At 38.2% G+C, this 19,409-nt stretch overlaps 1 protein-coding gene across 10 annotated transcripts in view; it reads left to right on the forward strand.

The window, feature by feature from the left end:
• Positions 1-2,659: 2,659 nt before the first annotated feature.
• X11Lbeta (amyloid-beta A4 precursor protein-binding family A member X11Lbeta) overlaps positions 2,660-19,409 on the forward strand; it is an 80,919-nt gene continuing 64,169 nt past the window's right edge. For 4 of the 10 annotated variants that reach the window (XR_015270116.1, XM_086825818.1, XM_086825816.1 and 1 more), the window contains exons 1-2: positions 4,194-4,275; positions 6,424-6,842. The gene's annotated coding sequence lies outside the window, so the exon portion shown is untranslated. Of the gene's footprint in view, positions 2,690-4,171; positions 4,276-4,578; positions 5,590-6,423; positions 6,843-19,409 lie in introns of those variants that run through there. The other 6 variants (XR_015270110.1, XR_015270115.1, XR_015270111.1 and 3 more) reach the window with 6 other exon arrangements.

Genomic DNA, 19,409 nt, shown 5'->3' on the forward strand with positions numbered 1-19,409 from the left:
GTTAGTATAGTTAGTTGTTAGTTAGTTAGTTGTTTGGCGCTTAACAAATCTGCAAACTAAATTTAATTTTTTAGGAGATCCAATTTTTTTTTTAGATTTTTGTGATGTAACCCCTTGAATTTTTTTCAAAAAATTGGAAATGTCTGTTTTGCTACCAAAGATGGCCAGAACGATTCGCCTGCTAATGCTGATCAAGAATATAGATATTTTATAGGGTCGGAAATCGCTCCTTTACTGATTAAAATTATATTTTCCTCTGCAAGATTCTTGAAATCGATATTTTTACTTGGGGTGAAGGCCTTTTCTTCATTTAATTTACAACATTTATTTGTAAACACAGTGAAAGCTTACATGACTTCCTTGTGATTAAACATACATATATATTTATTTTTATGCCCTTGCAGGGTATTATAATTTGAGTCAGAAGTGTGCAACGCAGTGAAGGAAGCACTATATAACGTATATAAATATATTCTTGATCAGGATCAACAGGAGAGTCGATCTATCCATGTCTGTCTGTCCGTCTGTCCGTCTCTCCGTCTGTCCGTTTTTACGTAAACTAGTCTCTCAGTTTTTAAGCTATCTGAATGAAACTTTGTGGTTAACCTTCTATATACTCTAACTCGTATATATGTCGGAACGGCCCAGATCGGACGACTATATCATATAGCTGCCATAGGAATGATCGGAAAATTTTTACAAAAAAAAATTATGACATTTTCAGTTGTCAACAGAATTTAATCAAATTTGAGATATAGCCATTTTATTATACTTTTCAATTTTGTGTAAAATTTTTTGAAAATCGGACTACTATATCATATAGGTCCCATAGGAACGATCGAGAAATTAATACAATTAAATTTATAACTTTTTCAGTTTTCAGCTGATTTTTATCAAATTTGAGGTATAGCTATTTTAAATTGTCTTAAATTTTGTGTCAAATTTCATGAAAATCGGACGACTATATCATATAGGTGCCATCATCGTTTCATGTAGAGGAAAAATGCAAATCTGTGAATGCAAAACTGCAAATATAATATGTATAGGTGAATGAAATAAAAGCAGGCATTACTTCATTGTTTTTTAACACAAATATATATAATTAATATTGTATGAATTCCAAGTCATAGAAGTTCTGTCTGCAAGGGTATATAAACTTCGGCGTGCCGAAGTTAGCTTCCTTTCTTGTTTATATTTATATTAATTATTTTATATATTATAGTAAATATTTCAACCCTTCGACATAATTAATTTATAAAAGCTTAACTAAAAGTTTTGTTAGGGAAAAGAAAACAGAATTGAAAAAGTCCCCCTTCTTCAAAATTTTATCAAGGACATAAACTATACGGGTTTTAAAATAACAGGGGATATTTGAAGTTCCCATTAAGCTAGGAACTTTGTATAAGGGTTTTCTTTAAGAATTTGTCTTGTGCAGCGCCACCTGTATGCTGAAATGGCCTTTAGAACAATAAGTCCTAGACTTCAAGGGGATATTTGAATGTCGAATTGAGCGAAAAACTTGTAATAAGGGCTTTTGTTTTAAGAATAATGATTGTGCAGCGCCACCAGTAAGCTGAACTGGCGCAAAATTCCTAGTACGTTAGCCCGGATTGTGCCACGACGGATGCAATGCCGTAGAAGTTAGGGTTCGAAATGACATTATAAACATTTTATTTATTTTTCAAGAGTATATTTAGATGTATTATTATAAGAAATACAAAATTCAAAGAACTGAAAATACAAGTTGTAAATTATTTAATAATTCTTGCGACAAAATCAAACAAAATAAATAATAAAAGGAACATTTTCATCAGAAGCTGTTTAGTACAAATTGTTAGCAAGGACATAGACCTTGTGAAGGGATATCTAAATGTCCAATTGAACTAAAAGCGTTTCTCACGGGGCTCAAAGCTCAGCGCGAAGCTTTTGCGGCGCCACCTGTCTGCTGCAGTGGTGGTAGTATTGGCAGACCTGGTATTTGCACCCTTCTCTCAACCAGCTGAGTTGTTTTGTACGATAGGGGTTGCATTTCGGTCTGCTTTTGCGCATGCGCAAGTTTAACTCTCTCTGTGGCTCTGTTAATCTCGCCCTCCCGCTCGCTCGCGCTCTTTGGCACTCTGCAAATGTCAAAAAGGCATGACTTCAGTTGAGGGCATCCCTATCTCTTTCTCCCTCTCTTCTTTCCAACCAGCTGTTTACGTTTCGTTTTCCTTGTGTTGTGCAGTTTTACCAGTTAATCAGCCCTCAAATAAGCTAGATTTTAAGAAAAAATTGTAAATGTTAAGTAAAAATTAAAAAAAATTAAATAAACTAAATAGCTACATTCTAATGCAAGAAAACATACAACATTATAATAATTTTTTTTGTTTACTTAAATAATCAATATTGAAAATATTTTAATAGTTTCATTAAATTGAATCATTATTTCTGAGCTCTCAATATAGCAACGGGATATGTATTAATTATTGAGACAATGGAAAGCACAAAAACAATCTCCGAAATGTTCCTTTAAATTAATCGAATACAATTATTTCTAGAATGTGCTAGATAAATATATTATAAATAAATAAATAAATATAATAAGCTTTTTTTTAAAGCTACTGCCAATTTTGATATGCTAAATCTAGCCTGACTATGGATAAGGTGGCAACACTGCTTTGCAGCGTTGGCAAAACCCCCCTCCCACACGGTACGCAGAGCGGAGCGCCAGGCAACGGCATAAATAAATGGACATACGATAGCGAGAACAGGCGACAAGGACTAGTCCTAAAAAGTTCCGCGAGTGTCACAGAACGCCAGATAATGTGCATATTTTTTGCGAATTTTTTACGATAATTTACGGGACGCGAAAATTCGATTTCCCCGCACATCGTGTCTGCGACCTATAAACGCGCGCGTGTTCGTCCGATTAGTCAGTTTGTGTGCGTGTTCCTGTGTGTGTATTTTTTTTATGTATGTGTGTATGTGTGTGTGTGTGTATGAGTAACGGATAACGGGTAACAACTGTGAGAGTGAGTACTTATTATATAAAGTGCTTGCTTTATTGACAAATTGTCAGTTGCTTTTGAGCCTGATTTCCATGCCAATGGATGATGATAGCCTGTAAAAAGTGCTAATTAATTAAATGCTGCCGCACATAAGTATGCTTCAATATTTAACACGCACGCACACATGCGTCGCCATATAGCAACATGTCTTTGGCAATCGCACTTTTCCGAGCGAGAGCAAGCACGAGTCGCCCTGCGAGAGCGAGTGAGTGAGAGGGAGAGAGAGTGAGCGAGCGAGCGAGCACTCACAATTTATAAATTTTTATTATTTTGACTCCCGCAACACCACCCTCGACCCACCCCCACCACCTCCTCTCACCCACTCTATGCTTGCGCTCTTTTGCCCTTCGAAATGTCAAAATATTGCAGACAAGCTCTGCACAACATTGCCAGACCCAAATTCGAGTTTCCCTTATTAGTCACATGTTTTCCCAGCCCAGGAGAGACCATTCGAGAGAGTGTTGTGGTTAGGTCTGCAAATATGATCACAGAATTCGTTTCATCTTTAGAAAATGCTCCAATTTTTATTGTTCCAAGTGTATAAGATATTTTCTGACTTTATTTATATACCATTGCAGACATTGCCAGGCTCAAATTGAAATCCCGTTCAAATTGACCGCCACTTGTCGCGCTCTCTCCGCATTCACTATTCTCTCATTCCCAAGTCCGTTCTCACTTTCCCCATTTCTTTTTTGCACTTTCTCTCGCTGTTGGGTTCCATGTCAGTTAACATGACTACTGTTAACCTTTGCAGCTTAACACTTTTGCCCTTGCTACTCTAGCAATTTAACCATTTCATATTTTGATTTAAGACTTTGTTTAAGTTTCATATGTAAAAACAAATAATTTAATTCAAAATATTATAATTTGGTTTAAAACATTTATAACAATCTAATTCATAAAATCCAAATTATCAAAATCTTTAATTCGAAAAAAGGGTTTCCTAATTAGTTATTATCTGTTTATGATATTTCTTAATTTAGCATTTATATTGGAAAAATAATAATTATCTTCAAATTCATGTTGAGAACGCAGTTGATGGCCATCGTAGGGTTAAGCTTAACAGCAGCGCTGCTATGTCCTGCTGTTAGTTAACAGCGCTGAACGCTCCGGCTCCTGGTCCTGTGACACCGTCTCTTTCGCACCACTCAGTTCCTTGGCGGAAGCGTGTTCGTTCATATTTAGTCCTACTTTGAACGCGTTGTCGACGAGTCACGAGTTCGCAAGCGTACGCAAGGAGCAGAGCTCCCCATTCCTAGTCACATCTACTTTTTTTTCCAGTGTCCAAGTGCTTTCAGTGTGCGTGTGTGTGTGTGTGCGCGCGATTGCTGGTGCGTGTGTGTGTGTGTGTGTTTGTGTGTATGAGTTTGCGTGTGTGTGCGAGTGTGTCTTTGGTGTGTGTGTGTGGCAGCAGGAATAATAACAAACACACACTCAATTTACTCTGTCACAGAAAGGAAGAAATGCGAAATTGCAGTGAAATGTTCACACACAGCTGATCGATTGCTACTCTGCGTGATCCCGTTATGGCTTTCTTTTTTTTTTTGGTAACGTTTTAACGTTGTCTATGTGTGTGCGTGAGTGTTTATTATGTCTTCCTTTTTGTTATTTTCTCGTGTATTCCTTTCGGTTGTTTCGTTTGTCAAGTGCTAGTGCTCTCTCGCTCTGAGTCAGCAGCGCCTGTCAAGCGGAGGGTTGTTTTTTTTTCCTCGTTTTTCTTTAACGTGCCGCTCCCCTTCCGCCCTCGCACACCCCCCCGCCCCGCTCGTGCTCGTCACTATCCACTACCCACTCTCCACTCCACTTTCCACTCTCCACGTTCCACGCTCCACGCTCCTTGTGTTGCCTTCACAAAAACTTCACTTCCAACAACCACTTGCCGTTCCCGTCGACGTCATCGCAGCCATACAACAAACCGCCGAGACACACCAACCAACCACCCCACCCCACTCCACCCCATCCCTAATGTCATTGGCACTTGTTTACCGTTACTCTGTGTGCCTTAAAGTTGTGTGAAAACAAAGAAACCTTGAAGAGCAGTTAATAAACTATAGAAATAATATTAGAGAAATGAAAATGAGAAACATAAATATATTGAACTAAGACAATAAGTGAACTGAGAACACCGAGAGAAGTGCGAACTGCGCTGAAAAACGTTGCACTCACCACCGCCTCACGCTCACCGCCTTCACCGCTCACCGCTCACCGCTCACCGCTCGCCCGCTAGTTCACCGCTAATGCCACCGCCCACCACCACTAGAACTACTACAACAACTACTTTCACCACAACCACTAACCACCACCACCAACCAAGAACCAAGAACAAATAACCAATAACCAACCACAACCACCAACTGTCAGCCTAAATCACTTCGCAATAAACAGTAAACAGTAAAGAGTAAACAGTAAACAATAAAAGAAGAAGACAAAAACCAAAAGAAAAGAAAAGAAAAGAAAAGAAAGAAAGGCATAGCCCCAGAGCCCAGAGCCCAGATTCCGAGTCCATTTTGTCGTTCCAAAATGTTGTCGTCAGTTGAAAAATGTGAGCTCCTTCAAAATGCATTACTAGATGTTCGTTCCCGTACTACCATTATCATATACTATATATATGCATATATAGCATCCCCTAGAACCTCTAGCGTAGCTTTCCCTTTTTGGAGAACAACCGGAGAAGACGTTACTAATACTACTACCGATTTGTCTTGTTATGTTTTTTTACCTTAGATCTAGATCTCTTGGAAATCTTGAAACTAAACTCTAAACTACATTTCATTCTCTCTATATACTTTATACTATATACTATATACTATTTCGGTCTGCCTCTTTCTTCATTCTATCTCTCTCACTCTCTCTCACTCTCTGTCTTTCTTGTTCCTGTCTAGTTAAAACATGCCTTAAACTTTTACCCTCCAGCCCCACAACTCTGTTAACCTCTCCTGCCAAACAAAACAAAACTTTTACCCAACTCAAGTCTTTGTAAATTGGGAAAAATCGTCTGGGAAAAGCCTCCCGGAAAAGCGAGGAGGAGTTCTCAAGACGATGACTTGAAAACTTCTACTGATTGGCTGACTAGAACCCCAAACTGTATATATATATAAATACCACTATCCTACCAAGATCCAAGTTCCTAACTCTAAACCAGACACTATCGATCGATTTGCTTGCTTCTTAGTCGACCTGCATGCACCCCAAGTCATCGAAATGATCGATTTATTGTTTGTGAATGCCGAACACATCCAGAAAATACACAGAAAAAAATTAACAGCAAAGCATTGATGCCGCACAACAACCACACACACACAGATTAAGTGATCGAATCGCAGAAATTGCAGTTAATCCAACCTAATTTTCATTACTCGTTACTCGTTTCTCGTAGTTCCCCAGTTCGTTTGATGCGTTCGTTACTTCGTTCGTTCGTTCGTTCGTATTCTGTTTGCCAAGTTCAATTTTGTTGTACTCGAATTCCCAACTGGGAAGTCGGCAAGCGAGAAGCCCAAACAAAAAATATATAAAACTGAACAGAAACACCAGCAACTACAGTCTTCAGACAGACAAACAAACAGCTGAATAAATCGAAACCTAAACCCAATCTAAATCTATATCTTATTCATCCAAAACCTAAAGTGTTTCTACCTATCAATTCTTAATGTAAAATTATCTTTAAACTATAAATAAACCCAAAAAACACGAACCACACGAAACCGAAACCAAAATCTAAACCAAATAATCGATTCAAAATCGCAGCCCCAGGCATAACTCCCATTGACCACCAAGCACATGAGCTTGTGGCTAAAGGTAAGCTATAAAATGTCAACAATTACCACTATTATATATATGTTTGTATATTTAAGGGTATAGTTTTTGGTGTACAAGTAGTTGTGTAATGTCCCTTGTAAGTAGTTGACCTCTAAATTTTTATTCTTATAGCCAAAAAGGTACACAAAACAAAGCTATAAAATACTACTACAACTCCTTGGATCTGTATATCTTTAAATATATATATTAATAAGTAAAACTTTAAAACTGGGGGAGTAATAAGCTAAAGACTTTATCCTCTTATAAAACTCACATTGCCGAGTGCAATTTATTATTAATTTTAAACCCCATCTGTTAAGCATAATACCCTGAATATCCATATTTTTTTTATTGTCTCTGCATAATGAAGCGGACTTTTGTGAATAACTTTCATCGGTGGCATAAATAAAACCCTTAAAGCCGTGCAACCCGGTTTTGGCTCAAGGGAAATTCCCCCTAAATTATTATCTTCGGTCCCTTCCTGGTTCCGCATTGATTTGTCGCATGTCCGGATGCTGTCCTCTACTGTCTCCACGTCTTGCCGCCACATGGAACTATTCATTTTCAATTATCCTGTTAAATTAATGCCTTGTACACTCGTTCGACCCATCCTCGACTTCCTGTGAGCACATCCCCCATATATATATATTAATATATATATATATATATATATCCTTTGTCTGCGGCATGATTCAGATATCTGCGGAAAGTTTGCATTTCTTTTTTTACACTCACTCGCCGAGTGTGTGTGTGTGTGTATTGCTTTTGTTGCCGGCGACAATTTCAGAGGCAGACGGCGGCTTTGGCTCTAAAATATTGGTTATTAGCATAGCTCGACTGGCCGTATTATGGGGAAGCTGACAAAGCAGCAGCCAGCGCTTTTTGTTGCCTACTTTTTTGGGGTCAGGGACTTGTTTTGTCAGCTCGCTTGCCTAGCAAATTGCCAGGACACACACACAGCCAGTAACCAACCAGTAACCAGTAACCAGTGTATGTCCTCTGTATTCAGTATTCAGTATAGATAGAGCCCGCTTATACATCTATTTATCCGCTACCCACAAGTTTTTATCCCAGCCTGATGCTGCTGCTGCTGCTGCTGCATCTTTTGTGCTGTGAATCATAGCCAAATGCATTGGCCAATGGGGCTGACAATGCACAAAGAGCCAAGCCAGTGGTAAGATAAGTGAGTCCCAGCCCTCAGCCCCACAGTCGCTTTCCACTTTCCACTTCCCATTACCCATTTTCCAGCTTCTGGCCTGCTGTCATCATAGCCCTCTTCTCGTCCTCGTCATCATCATCATTATCATCATTATCATCATCATCAGGGTCTATCCCAACCATCCTGTGACAGACAGTTCTGGCTTTTGTTCGATCCGTTCAGTTGAGTTCAGTTCAGCGAGAGCTAATTTAGCGTTAATCGAAGTGTATTTACACTAGTCCCCCCCTAGCACACACACACCCTCGTCTCTGATTGCATTAACTTGATGGCTGCATTGGCTTGTCACTAATTAGTTTTCAATCCTTCTTCAATCCCGCTTCCTGCGACCCCGAAAAAGCAACAAAACCCAGTGTCAGTCATTGCTTTCGACTTGACAGTAAATGACTTAATGGGGTTACAGCCCCAACTCGACGTCGTCATCCTCATTGCCAGCCACTAAAAAGTAAAGGAAACTCTGTCTTGCCACACTAAATGCACACAGAAACACATATTCCTCATATATTGTGTGTAAACACAAAAAAAAAGGGGACTTTGATTGGATAGAGGAAACCACTAATTAAATGTGTTCTTAACGATCCTGCACATGGTTAAGTCAATTCAGTTAACATAAAAGGAATTTAAGCTTGGTTCTTTGGTCCAAATAAGAGATAAATCTACACTTTAACTTACTTGGTTGAACTGCAATGTTAACTTTAAGAAGAGGTCAGTTTAGCCTTCTATTCTTAGTTCAGGGTTTCCCTTCAAGTGTTGCAATTGCATTTTGTCCACTCTCTTAATAATCCCTATACCCAGACAAGGTCCTTCGTAATCTAGAATGTCCTAGGACCAGGCTTCATTAATTGACCGCAAACAGCTGCCGAACTGAATTTGGGTTTTCTTGGTAATTGGTACACTTCTTGTGACGATTTTGATTCCGATTCTGATTCCGATTCTGATTCCGATTCATTTGCACTTGAAGGATGCCCAGAAATGGTCCATTTCCTTGGGCCTTGTCATTTTACCCCCAATCCACTGGAAAATAAATTCCAGTGCAACAATCACAAATAGCTTTCAATCTAAGCGGGAATCATAAAATGTTAAACATATTGAGAGAGGCAGAACTCTCTTGAATGCAAATGGGATTTGTGTCTTATCCTTGAATAAATCACATTTTACAAAAGATGCAATGATACTCTGGTGCTGGTGCTGGGAATCCTTATTTTTTTCTTTGTATTTTCTGGCCGTGTTGGTGACGGGGTTTCTCTGGCTTTTACATTTGAGTGAGTGTGCGTGGCCAAGTCCGGATGTTGGCATATGGCTCCAAGCTCGATGCAGCTGTGAGTGGAAAAACGTTGCGCATACGCCCCGTGTGCCGGTGTCCCGGAATGCATTCGTGTGTGTGTGTGCTTAACTAATATGCTATGAACGTCGCTTTGACACGTTGCAATTGTCGCCATCGTCCTCGTCGTCGTTGTTGTTCCAGCTCCTGTTCCTGTTTCTGTTCCTGTTTCTGTTTCTGTTCTGGCCAGTGTTGTCCTTATTGTTCGCTACATTTGTATGGTGATTCCACACTCTGCACCTTTGCTGCAGCTGGAGGAGGAATAAATGTTTGCTGTGGCCAAATATAGGGGGGCATTGTGCTTGGAAAATGGTAAAAAAAAAAGGAAACAACAACAGCCGAGCAAGTGCAACATCCTGGTGGAGCCAACACCGAAGTGGAATATACACTCGAGGTGTGTATTTTGAGTGTGCTTCCGCGGCAGCTTCTTGGCTTTTCTCTACCGAATATACATAGTTATTTACAGAGTTATTTAGTTGCAAGGTCGGAGTAACATCTAGCTGCGTAATGGTTGCATTCTATTTTATTTTAGTTGGTAATCCTGCATTTAACAACCACTTTTTGGCTTTGATATACTATATCCTTTTTGGCCAATATGCACATGTATTTTACCCACGAAAAAGGATGCTTAATTTTCAGTGGCAATTGTTATGCCCTTTTTCGCAACATTTCCGTTGAAATGGAGGGAGGAAGGGAGCAGTGAGCAGTGAGAAGATGACCTGACCTGCGAGGATATAAAACCTGCTTAATTTCCATAAACCAACGGCAATGGTTACGAGGCTCGCACACGTGTCCTGCACCTGCATCTGTCTATGTGTGTGTGTGTGTGTGTGTGTGTGTGTATGTGTGTGTGTGTGTTTTGTCTTTGTTTGTCAGTGTGAGTGTGCGACAGGAAAGTGAATTTATGTTGCACACGCTATGCGAAACATGCCACTGCATTTGCCCATAAAAACGTGGACGACGGAATCAGGAGCCGGAGCAAATAAGAAGCCTTGCCCCAGGGCTGGCAGCATCCTGGCAGCATCCCAGCATATCCTGGCGCTGCAATGTTGCCCCGACTGGACACAAACACACACAAAACTTGGAGAGAAATATTATTTATTGAAGCAAGTCCCCTGCCGTCTACCTGGGACCTGGGTCCTGTGCGAGTGACCCTGTCCCCCAATTCAACCAATTCACCTGCTGCATTATCCCCATTTCCACAGCACTTTGGCCATTTCGGTTTGCCATTTCGGTTGGCCCCACTCGTGCACTGAGAGAAAAGTGTTAGAAAAAAGAAAAAATTGAACTTCAAGAAAACATAATATGTATACACATTGCAGGTGTATATATTTCCTTTTTAAGCAGCAGTTACTAATACACATTAACTAAGATTTAAGAGTATTCAGGAAAAAATTAGCAATTTTAGACAACTGGATATGTGCAGATAATTGAAATTATATTAAAAGTTGTAAAATGTATATATTTATACCTATTCAGGTATTATAATTTAGCCAAAAGCTTTTAACTATGTGAAGGAATCATTTCCGACCCTATAAATTATATATATTCTTGATCAGCATCAACAGTTGAATCGATCTAGCCATGTTCGGCAGAAAAAAATTTATAAATTTTATTCAAAATTTAATAAGGGGTTACATCGTTAATATTTTCTAAAATTGACAAAAATTTGAATTTTTTTATTTCAAATTAGTTTTATTAACCTTATAAAATCAAGTATAGGACAGTTTAACAAATTAAAATTAATGCCTTTTTGGCTAAGTAATGATATTTTCAAAACTTTGATTTAGTGAAAAAATTGTCACATAAAAATATCCATAAATATAAATATTCAAATTTAAGCTTAGTTTTAATTGATTTCTTATATGATCCTATAATTCGATTGTAAACTGTTTGGCTTTCCGAACTTAGTTTCCTTTCTTGTTTTCGTTTAAAATTTCTTTAAATTTTAAGTAAATCTTCAAACAAAAAAAAACACATTGGCATTATTTTGTATTTGTTTTGAAATTAATAATTTTGAATGTTATTTGTTATTATTATTATTATTATTATTATTATTATTTATTTTTTTATTTATTTATTTATTTAAGCAAAACCGTGAAGGGCAGTTTTAAAAAAAAGACTGCAGACTTACTTGAACAAAACAAACACATTGACAGTTTATTGTTATTTTGGAAGTAGTAATGTATTTACAAGATCTCATTTATTAATTAAATAATAGTTAAATATTATTTAAGGGAAGCAAAGCCCTGGGGAATCGTTTTAAATTAGAAACTGCAGACTTACTTAAAGAAAACAGACAAATAGCCTTTTGTTCTTTGGAGTTTCTTAGAGTTTAGACCTTAAAATTTGGTGGTTCAAGATGTTAAAAAGCAATTTCTTTAACTGGGAACCCCATATAATAATGAAGTTATTTTTAAATTAATAAAATATATATTTAATCTCAGTGCATTTGTCATCCCAACCTTTTTGCACCCACTCGCTGCTTGCAACTCATATAAATCGTTCAAATCGAGCGGCAAACAGGGTGCCAAGTTATATATGGCAATTCATAGGGCTGGAAGGGTTTGAGAGGGGGATCTGGCCGTTGAGGGAAATAAAACTTGATGCGACTTTTGCAACTTGTGAAATTAGAAAGGAACTGTGAGTTATCCCTTGGATATCATCACGAAAAACAATCCTGGGGAGGCGCACAAAGGACGACGAGAGTGCTCTTGCTAAATCAAGTTTTCCTGGCGGCAGCCTTTTATTTATAATTTCCAGTCAGTTCTGGCTGAGAGAGCTCTCTCTATCTCACTCGGCTTAAGTTTGGAGCTGAAATTACATTACATTTGGGGCCTAAACTAAAGTTTTATATATGACAGGAGTAGAATGTGAGTGTGGGGGAGTATATCCTGCCCTGACCCACACAAGTCATTGATTTTTCGGGGCTCTCAATTGACTTGGTCTTCGATCCAATTTGTTGTCGTCCTTCAAGTTTGGCTCGTTCTCTACTCCTCCCCACAAGGCAGTATGTTCAAATTACTTTTTATTCTATATACCCTTCACTTCTTTATTTTTTTTGTTCCTTCATTCCTCTGAGCACGGGATGGGAAGACTTGGGGCATTGTTTTTGCCTAGTCGCTCAAGGATATCAAATTTTTAACCACGCGTCACACATGACAGCACCGACACCGACCCAAAGCAGGACAAAAGGACGAGGGTCGAGGGACGAGGGACATTGTCCGGTTGCGGTGTGACTCACACGCACTGGCCAGGATCTGCAACCGAAACCGAAGCCAAAATACACGGTGCTCCTGCTGCTGCTGCTGCACCACCACTAGCAGCGATTACGAAGGAATCGGTGACAGCAAGCAAGCAGCAGGCACCTGGCAGGATATGCCAGGATTTGCATTCAAATTGCAAATAATGTAGCAATATGGAATAAAGGACCTTAACATTTGCCAAGTGGATAACTTGGAATGCAAAGTTTCCTCATTTTGTTATAATATAGCGTATAGGAAACGAGGCTTTTGTGTGAGAGCTACATACAAGGTCCTGAAATGTGGGCAAGAACTGAAGATAATAATAATATCTTGAGCTGGCTTTCCTTTTACACACATATGTTATGTATTTCTTATATAAGTGATTTGATTTAGGTTCTAAATTTAACTCAAATTTATTATTCTTTGTTTATGTATCGTTACATAACACATTAAATTGCAGTATCTTCACTCTTAAGATTGGAAATATAATAAATATTACTCGGTACAGATGATTTACCCTATAAAATGTACATTTTTTGTATAATATATATCTCTAGGGATGGTAGAAAATATAAATATATCTATAAGATATGGATTCTTAGACTCAAAAGACGGTTAATAAATTAATCGATATTTTAACGAAGCGATACACATGCCATAAAACTAAATTCTTTTTGATATATCGGATGCATTTATTTATTTATTTATAAAAATAAATAGCAATGACTGCCATTCTTAAATTATACCCTTACCTCTGCACAACAAATGGGAGAATGTATGAAATATTATTTTTATTAACATTGCTTTTGATATTCTTAGAGAATATATATTACATACATAATATATATTAATCTGAAATACCATATTTTTGGGTATTTAATAATTCAGTTTTCGGAAAGTTCTTGATATTTTCTATATGCTATTAAGAGAGCGATTATTTTAACGTTATTTATATTATCGATAAATTGTTCCTTATGTCGTTAAGTCGGATATTTCCCTTCGATATATGTACAAATGTACATCCCTTATTTGTGCTTTACTTCACTGGTATGCCTGTATTATTGTGTAAATTAAGATTCAAGCCTCATTCTGCTGTCCCTGGCACTGGGATTAGTTTGAGGTTAAATACCACCTAAGATATCGGGTTTCCTTTGTTCTGTTCCTTCCACCATTATCCTTTCAACCGCACCCGTTGCTAAATATTTGTAATTAATTCTTTGCTTCTTCTTCTTTTCTTTGGGGGCGGCTGGAAAATGAGAAAAAATGAGACCTGACCAGGGCAAGGATTTCCGCAAATCCTTGCAGAACTTTACTGTCTTCGCTTCACTTGCCACTCGCTGAAGTCCTTCCCCTCCGTGCACCACCTTTTTCTTCCTTCAACTTTCTGGTTTTTTGTGTTTTGTTTTGCATATGACAAACACGTTCCACACTGTGTCGTCTCCCCTTTTGTGGCCGGGTTTTTTGTTTGTTTGATCCTCCCAGAGAAGTTGAACCCTTTTTTTGCCTTTACTTATATATATTTTTTTTATTCCACGTGTGTGTGTGCGAGTGTTGGCTTTTTGTTTGCCTAATGTTTAGTTCTCACTTTCACGCAATGTTTTCATTAGAATGGTCCCCCGAATAAAAAAACGAAAATAAATAAAAACAAAACAACAACAGGGAGCTGTAAGCAAAAAATCCTGAAGGGGAAGGCAGGCGGTGCAGGATTTAGGTGGGGGTTAAGTTTTCGGGTTGACTTTGGGTCCGCTGATGTTTTCATTTCGTCCTTTTTTTTTTGTTGGACCAACCAACCGAGCAAGTAAGTTTTTTTTTATGGTGAATCCAGCACATGCCGAATCCAGGATCCCATCCTCCCATGCAACCTTTGAGCATCTGTCTTTGGCGGCTCTTTTGTTTATTTTGCTTTAGCACATTTTAGAAACAATAAAGCAAAACTTTGAGCTCTTTGTGTCCTGCCAATGCTCGTCCCAAACTCCCGGACTATATCCTTATTCCCTGTCCCCGGTCCTTGTTCCTTTCCCTTTCCCTTTCCCCAGATCCTTTGCCGCATTATCTCCATCGACGTTGGCGTCGACTGCGCTGCGAGTTGGCCATAAAAAGCGAATTACGGCGTCAAAAACAAAAGGCAAAGTTGCCTTACGTCCTCCCACGTTGTGCCACCTCCTGTGAGGTCCTCGAATTATGAAAGTCGCTGAAGGAGGAGCTCCTGGCTCCTTGTTCCCTTTTTGTGATATTCCTGCGTCTCCTTTTTTTACTTTCAGCAATTTTCGTTTATTGATTTTTCCCCCACCAAATGTATTTTCTTTTTTTTTGGGGGGGGGGCCTGAACTTTAGTCACAGCAAAAAAACCCTGGGCCATGGGATAGGCCAGATTCTGGGAAAAATGAGTTTTCTTGAGTTATCAAATTTACTCGGTATTGAATTTCGTAACAATGATCGTTTTGGTCGTTAAATGGGTTTTACAAAAGAAACAAAAATATAATAATAATAATAAATAATAAACAAGGCTTGTTAGGAGCAACAAGGCGGTGCCAAGTGTAAATATTTCAACTATATAATATACAAATATATATTTTAACAGATATAAATGTTCCAAGAAAGTGTTGAACTTCATTTGTTCATATTTAGAACTTTGTTAGATTTGAATTCGCTCTGTGCTTTTACAGTCACTTCCTCTAGGAGCCAAGTTTTTGCCTGGCCACAGAACCAACCGGCTTTCCTCTGACATTGTGGCTTTTAAATTGCTTATTTGGCTTAGACGACGACGTCGTCAGCGCTGTTGGCTAACCGCAACGTGCCGAGCAGTTTAATAACCAAGGCCACGTGGAGCAGTGACAACCAGGAGCAGCTTCCATGGAACCTTCACGAATGAAACCACAGTGTAACCGCTCATGAATCCAGTACGAAGCCATCTTAGGGACCGAAAAAGGGAAGCTAAGTTTGAGTAAGTCGATTGGCTTTGTCCCTTTTCCCCAAGTTCAGTGAAATCATAAAGAACATATATCTGAGTTCAAGCTTATAATCCTAATAATAGTAATAATAATATATATCCTATTCGACAGGATAATTGCATTTTAATAGACGAAGGAAGTCCCTTGCAAACATATGATTCATTTTCTTTCAAATTCTAAGTAAAATCTAGAATAGAAATAAATTAAGAGAAAATATAATAGAAACTCCTTAAAAAAGGATAAAATGGGACACACTTTAAGGTATCCTTACAGACTTTTAAGGCTTTAAATACACTTGAATGAAATCTTACTTTTGTAAACTAATAAAAGGGAAGCGAGCTAAGTTTGAGTTAGTCGATTGGCTTTGTTCATTTTCCACAAGTCTTGTGAAATCATAAAGAACATATATCTGAGTTCAAGCTAATATTCCTAATAATAATAATAATAATATATATCCTATTTGCAAGGATATACAATTGCATTTTAATAGACGAAGGCAGTCCCTTGCAAATTGATGATTTAGAATCTAAAAAATTCTAAGTAAAATCTAGAAGAAATATTTTAATTGAAAATAGAATAGATATAACTTTGAGGTATCCTTACAGATCACTTTAAAGGCTTTAATTACACTTAAATTAAATACAGAAAAGAAACAGAAATCTTCTTTCCTGTGTTAACCAATAAAAGGGAAGCGAGCTAAGTTTAAGTTAGTCGATTGGCTTTGTCCCTTTCCCAAATCCTGTGAAATTATAAGGAATATATATCGGAAATTCAATCTAAGAAGATATATATTCGCCAGGATAATTGAATTTTAATAGCCTAGAATAGTCCATTGCAAATATATGATTTAAAGTCTTTAGATTTCCAAGTAAAATCTAGAAGAGAAAACTATTAATTGAAATAGAATAGAAACTCCTTAAAGGGAAATAAAATGGTATGACATACTTTAAGACTTTAAAAGCTTAAATTATACATGAATTAAATACAGAAAAGAAAAAGACATATTCTTCTTTATGTAATCATATAAAAAATTTCTTTTGCTGACCCGTTTCTTGTATATAAAAAAATGATTTCAATTATAACAAAGCAATAACTGAGAGAGAAAACCCCAATAAATAACCTCAAAATGTGTGTTGGACTAAAGATTGAAATAATTTGCGGCCAGGCCATGTGGAAAAAAAGAAAAGTAAAATTTGAAATTCTCCTCAAAGCCGGACATTAGGTATTCCATGGCATTCCCTAATATTCGATTGCCGGCAATCAAAAGGCAGGCAGGCAGCCGGCAGGCAGGAATCAAAAATCTGAAAATCAAAAACTCAATTGCTTGCAAGCGTGTGTGAGCGTCTGTGTCCGTGTGTTCTGGCAATAAATCATTGAGTGGATTGTATTCCCACACGAAATGCCATTACATGATTGATTCGCAGATGCAGATGCAGATACATTTACAGGATGCTGCTTGCGAAACGTACAGATAGTATCTCCATCTGTATCCATTGCTATATCTGCATCTGTATCTGTATCTGCATCTGCATCTGCATCTGTATCCCCTATCTGTATCTGTGTCGCTTTGCAGGACGTGGTGGACGAGACTGAAATTTAATTGCACATTGTCCAGGTTCAAACAATTTTTTGGCATATTTTTGCCGAGATTTGTGACAGCTGCAAAAGGTGGCAAAGTTCGATGGATTTTCAATCCACTGCCAGTTGTGTGTGTGTGTGCTTAATTGTTCAAGTGACTGGATATGAAATGAATGGATATTCCCGTATATATATATATATATATGTATATATATATTCTCTGCATTCCCCAATATGTACGTAAAAATTCGAAATAATTTCGCAGCGGCCCCGGCAGGGGGAATACTTGGCTCGTCAAATGCGCAAAGTGCAAACAGCTGCCACCACTGGCAGGACTCGCAGGACGACTGGCAGGACGATGGCTGCTGGTGCTCCAAATTCTGGCTTTTGGGTCAGGAAAGTAAAGGAAGAGTTGCCAGGACGACCAGCACCACCAGTGACTGGGCCTGGGTCAACATTCGGTGCTTTTCAGTTTCGTTATGGAAATTGCTGCTACACTTCTGACATTCTGACCAATCGCCATTCGGGGATATGAAAAATTTAAGACGGCTTAATCGATTTATTCGGCAAACCGATTGCAGAGACGCGCATTCAATGGGTGCTGCCATGTGATGCGATGCGATTCCATTTCCACATCGATCATGATATGTGCTCATTTGCGCTTAGAGGGATTTACGTCCTCCGCCGTCGTCCTTCATCCTTCGTCCTCTACCAACCATTCGCTTCAGTGCCCTTTTTCTCGGGTTTATTGAATCAAGCTCGTATGACTGCGTATACTTTTTGGTAATTGCACAGAGGAAAAAAAGGGTTTCAACAATTTTATTCCAAAGAGAATATTAAATGAATATTGAGCCGTTGAAAGGGAACCATAATTATATATATTTGTATCAAGAAACTGAGTTCTAATTAATATGTAACTTTTTCCTATTTTTCCCCATGTATGTGTCAGTGAAGCTTGTGTTTGAGTTTGGGGGAAGAAAGGGAAGACTGCTCTCAGTTTTCACCATTTTCCTCCAGCCTTTCTATCTCGCTCTCTCTCGCTTTCCCTTGTGTTTATCTTTCTTCCATCGATTTCCCTGCGTTTTGCTTGTGAGTGTTTTGTGTTTAATTTTGTGAAATGTTTGCCTGGTTTTCGAACTCTCTCAACGTTTGCCTAATTTTACCGCCCCATCCATTCCGGGAACCCCCTAATTCCACTCGATACACACAGCCCCTCTCCAATTTCGAGTCGCAAAGTGTATTCACTTCTCTGTTTTTTTTTCTCCTGCTCGCTTCGCTTAGAAGTTGATGAGATGTTTATTATGTATATTGTTGTTGGGTCTCTCTCTCGGCAACGAAGCGAAATCCCCGGGAACCCGTAACCAGGGACCCAAGCCTGTCCTGGCCCCGTTTTATATGTAAATTTTGCTATATCAAACAGGTGAGAGAAACGGTCGCGGACCCGGGGAATGCCAATGCCCGAGGCGGCATGGGGTTACCATAAATTAGAATAAGTTATTTTCCCCGCTCACAGATATCAATTGCAAGTGGACAACGGCAACAGGGGAGAGAGAGCATGACTAATAAACAACAATTTTAGAGGGAATATTGATGCCAGAAACAGGCTTTTGAATGGCAGAATTGGCTTTAATTGTTACGGAAATAAATAAGATAGATATATTTGTATTGCTTTATTGGTTGTTGGAATGATTATAAAGGTATATATAACAATGTGTATGTTTTTTTTTTGTAAAATAATGTTTTAAAACAAATATGTTTACAATATTTAAGTTTAGAAACGTGTGAGAAATCTCGATTAAAATTTTACTATTTCTTTTTTTTGTGGCTTCTCGTCGTTTTACGTTCTGCTCTCTTTTTTTCCTATTTCTTTATTCGTTGCCTTTACTCGTTATTATGCTCTATATATCGCTTTTGGATTAATTGTATACTCAACGGTTATCTACTCGTCCTAATAGCTTGGAGTATATACTTAAAGCGCTTCTCATTCGGCTTCTCCTTACTCGTCCTTTTGCGTACTCGCTGTTTCGCTTAATCGTCGTTATATTTACTCGTCTATTTTACACCATTCTCACGTCCTTTGCCAGCTCTGGGTTCTCGTTATCTCTGCTCGTTTTTTTTGTTCTCGTCTGTTCTCTGTTCTCGTCATTCTGCTTGACTCTATTAATGTTTGTTACCCAGGATATCTTTTCCCCTATAGTGTTATTAATTTGAATTCTTCCAGAAATATTATATTATTTTTTTAATGTTTCATAATGA

This window comes from Drosophila serrata, unplaced genomic scaffold, assembly GCF_035046125.1.
Source record: "Drosophila serrata isolate PLE 108 unplaced genomic scaffold, ASM3504612v1 contig_115, whole genome shotgun sequence".
NCBI classification, from domain to species: Eukaryota; Metazoa; Arthropoda; class Insecta; order Diptera; family Drosophilidae; genus Drosophila; species Drosophila serrata.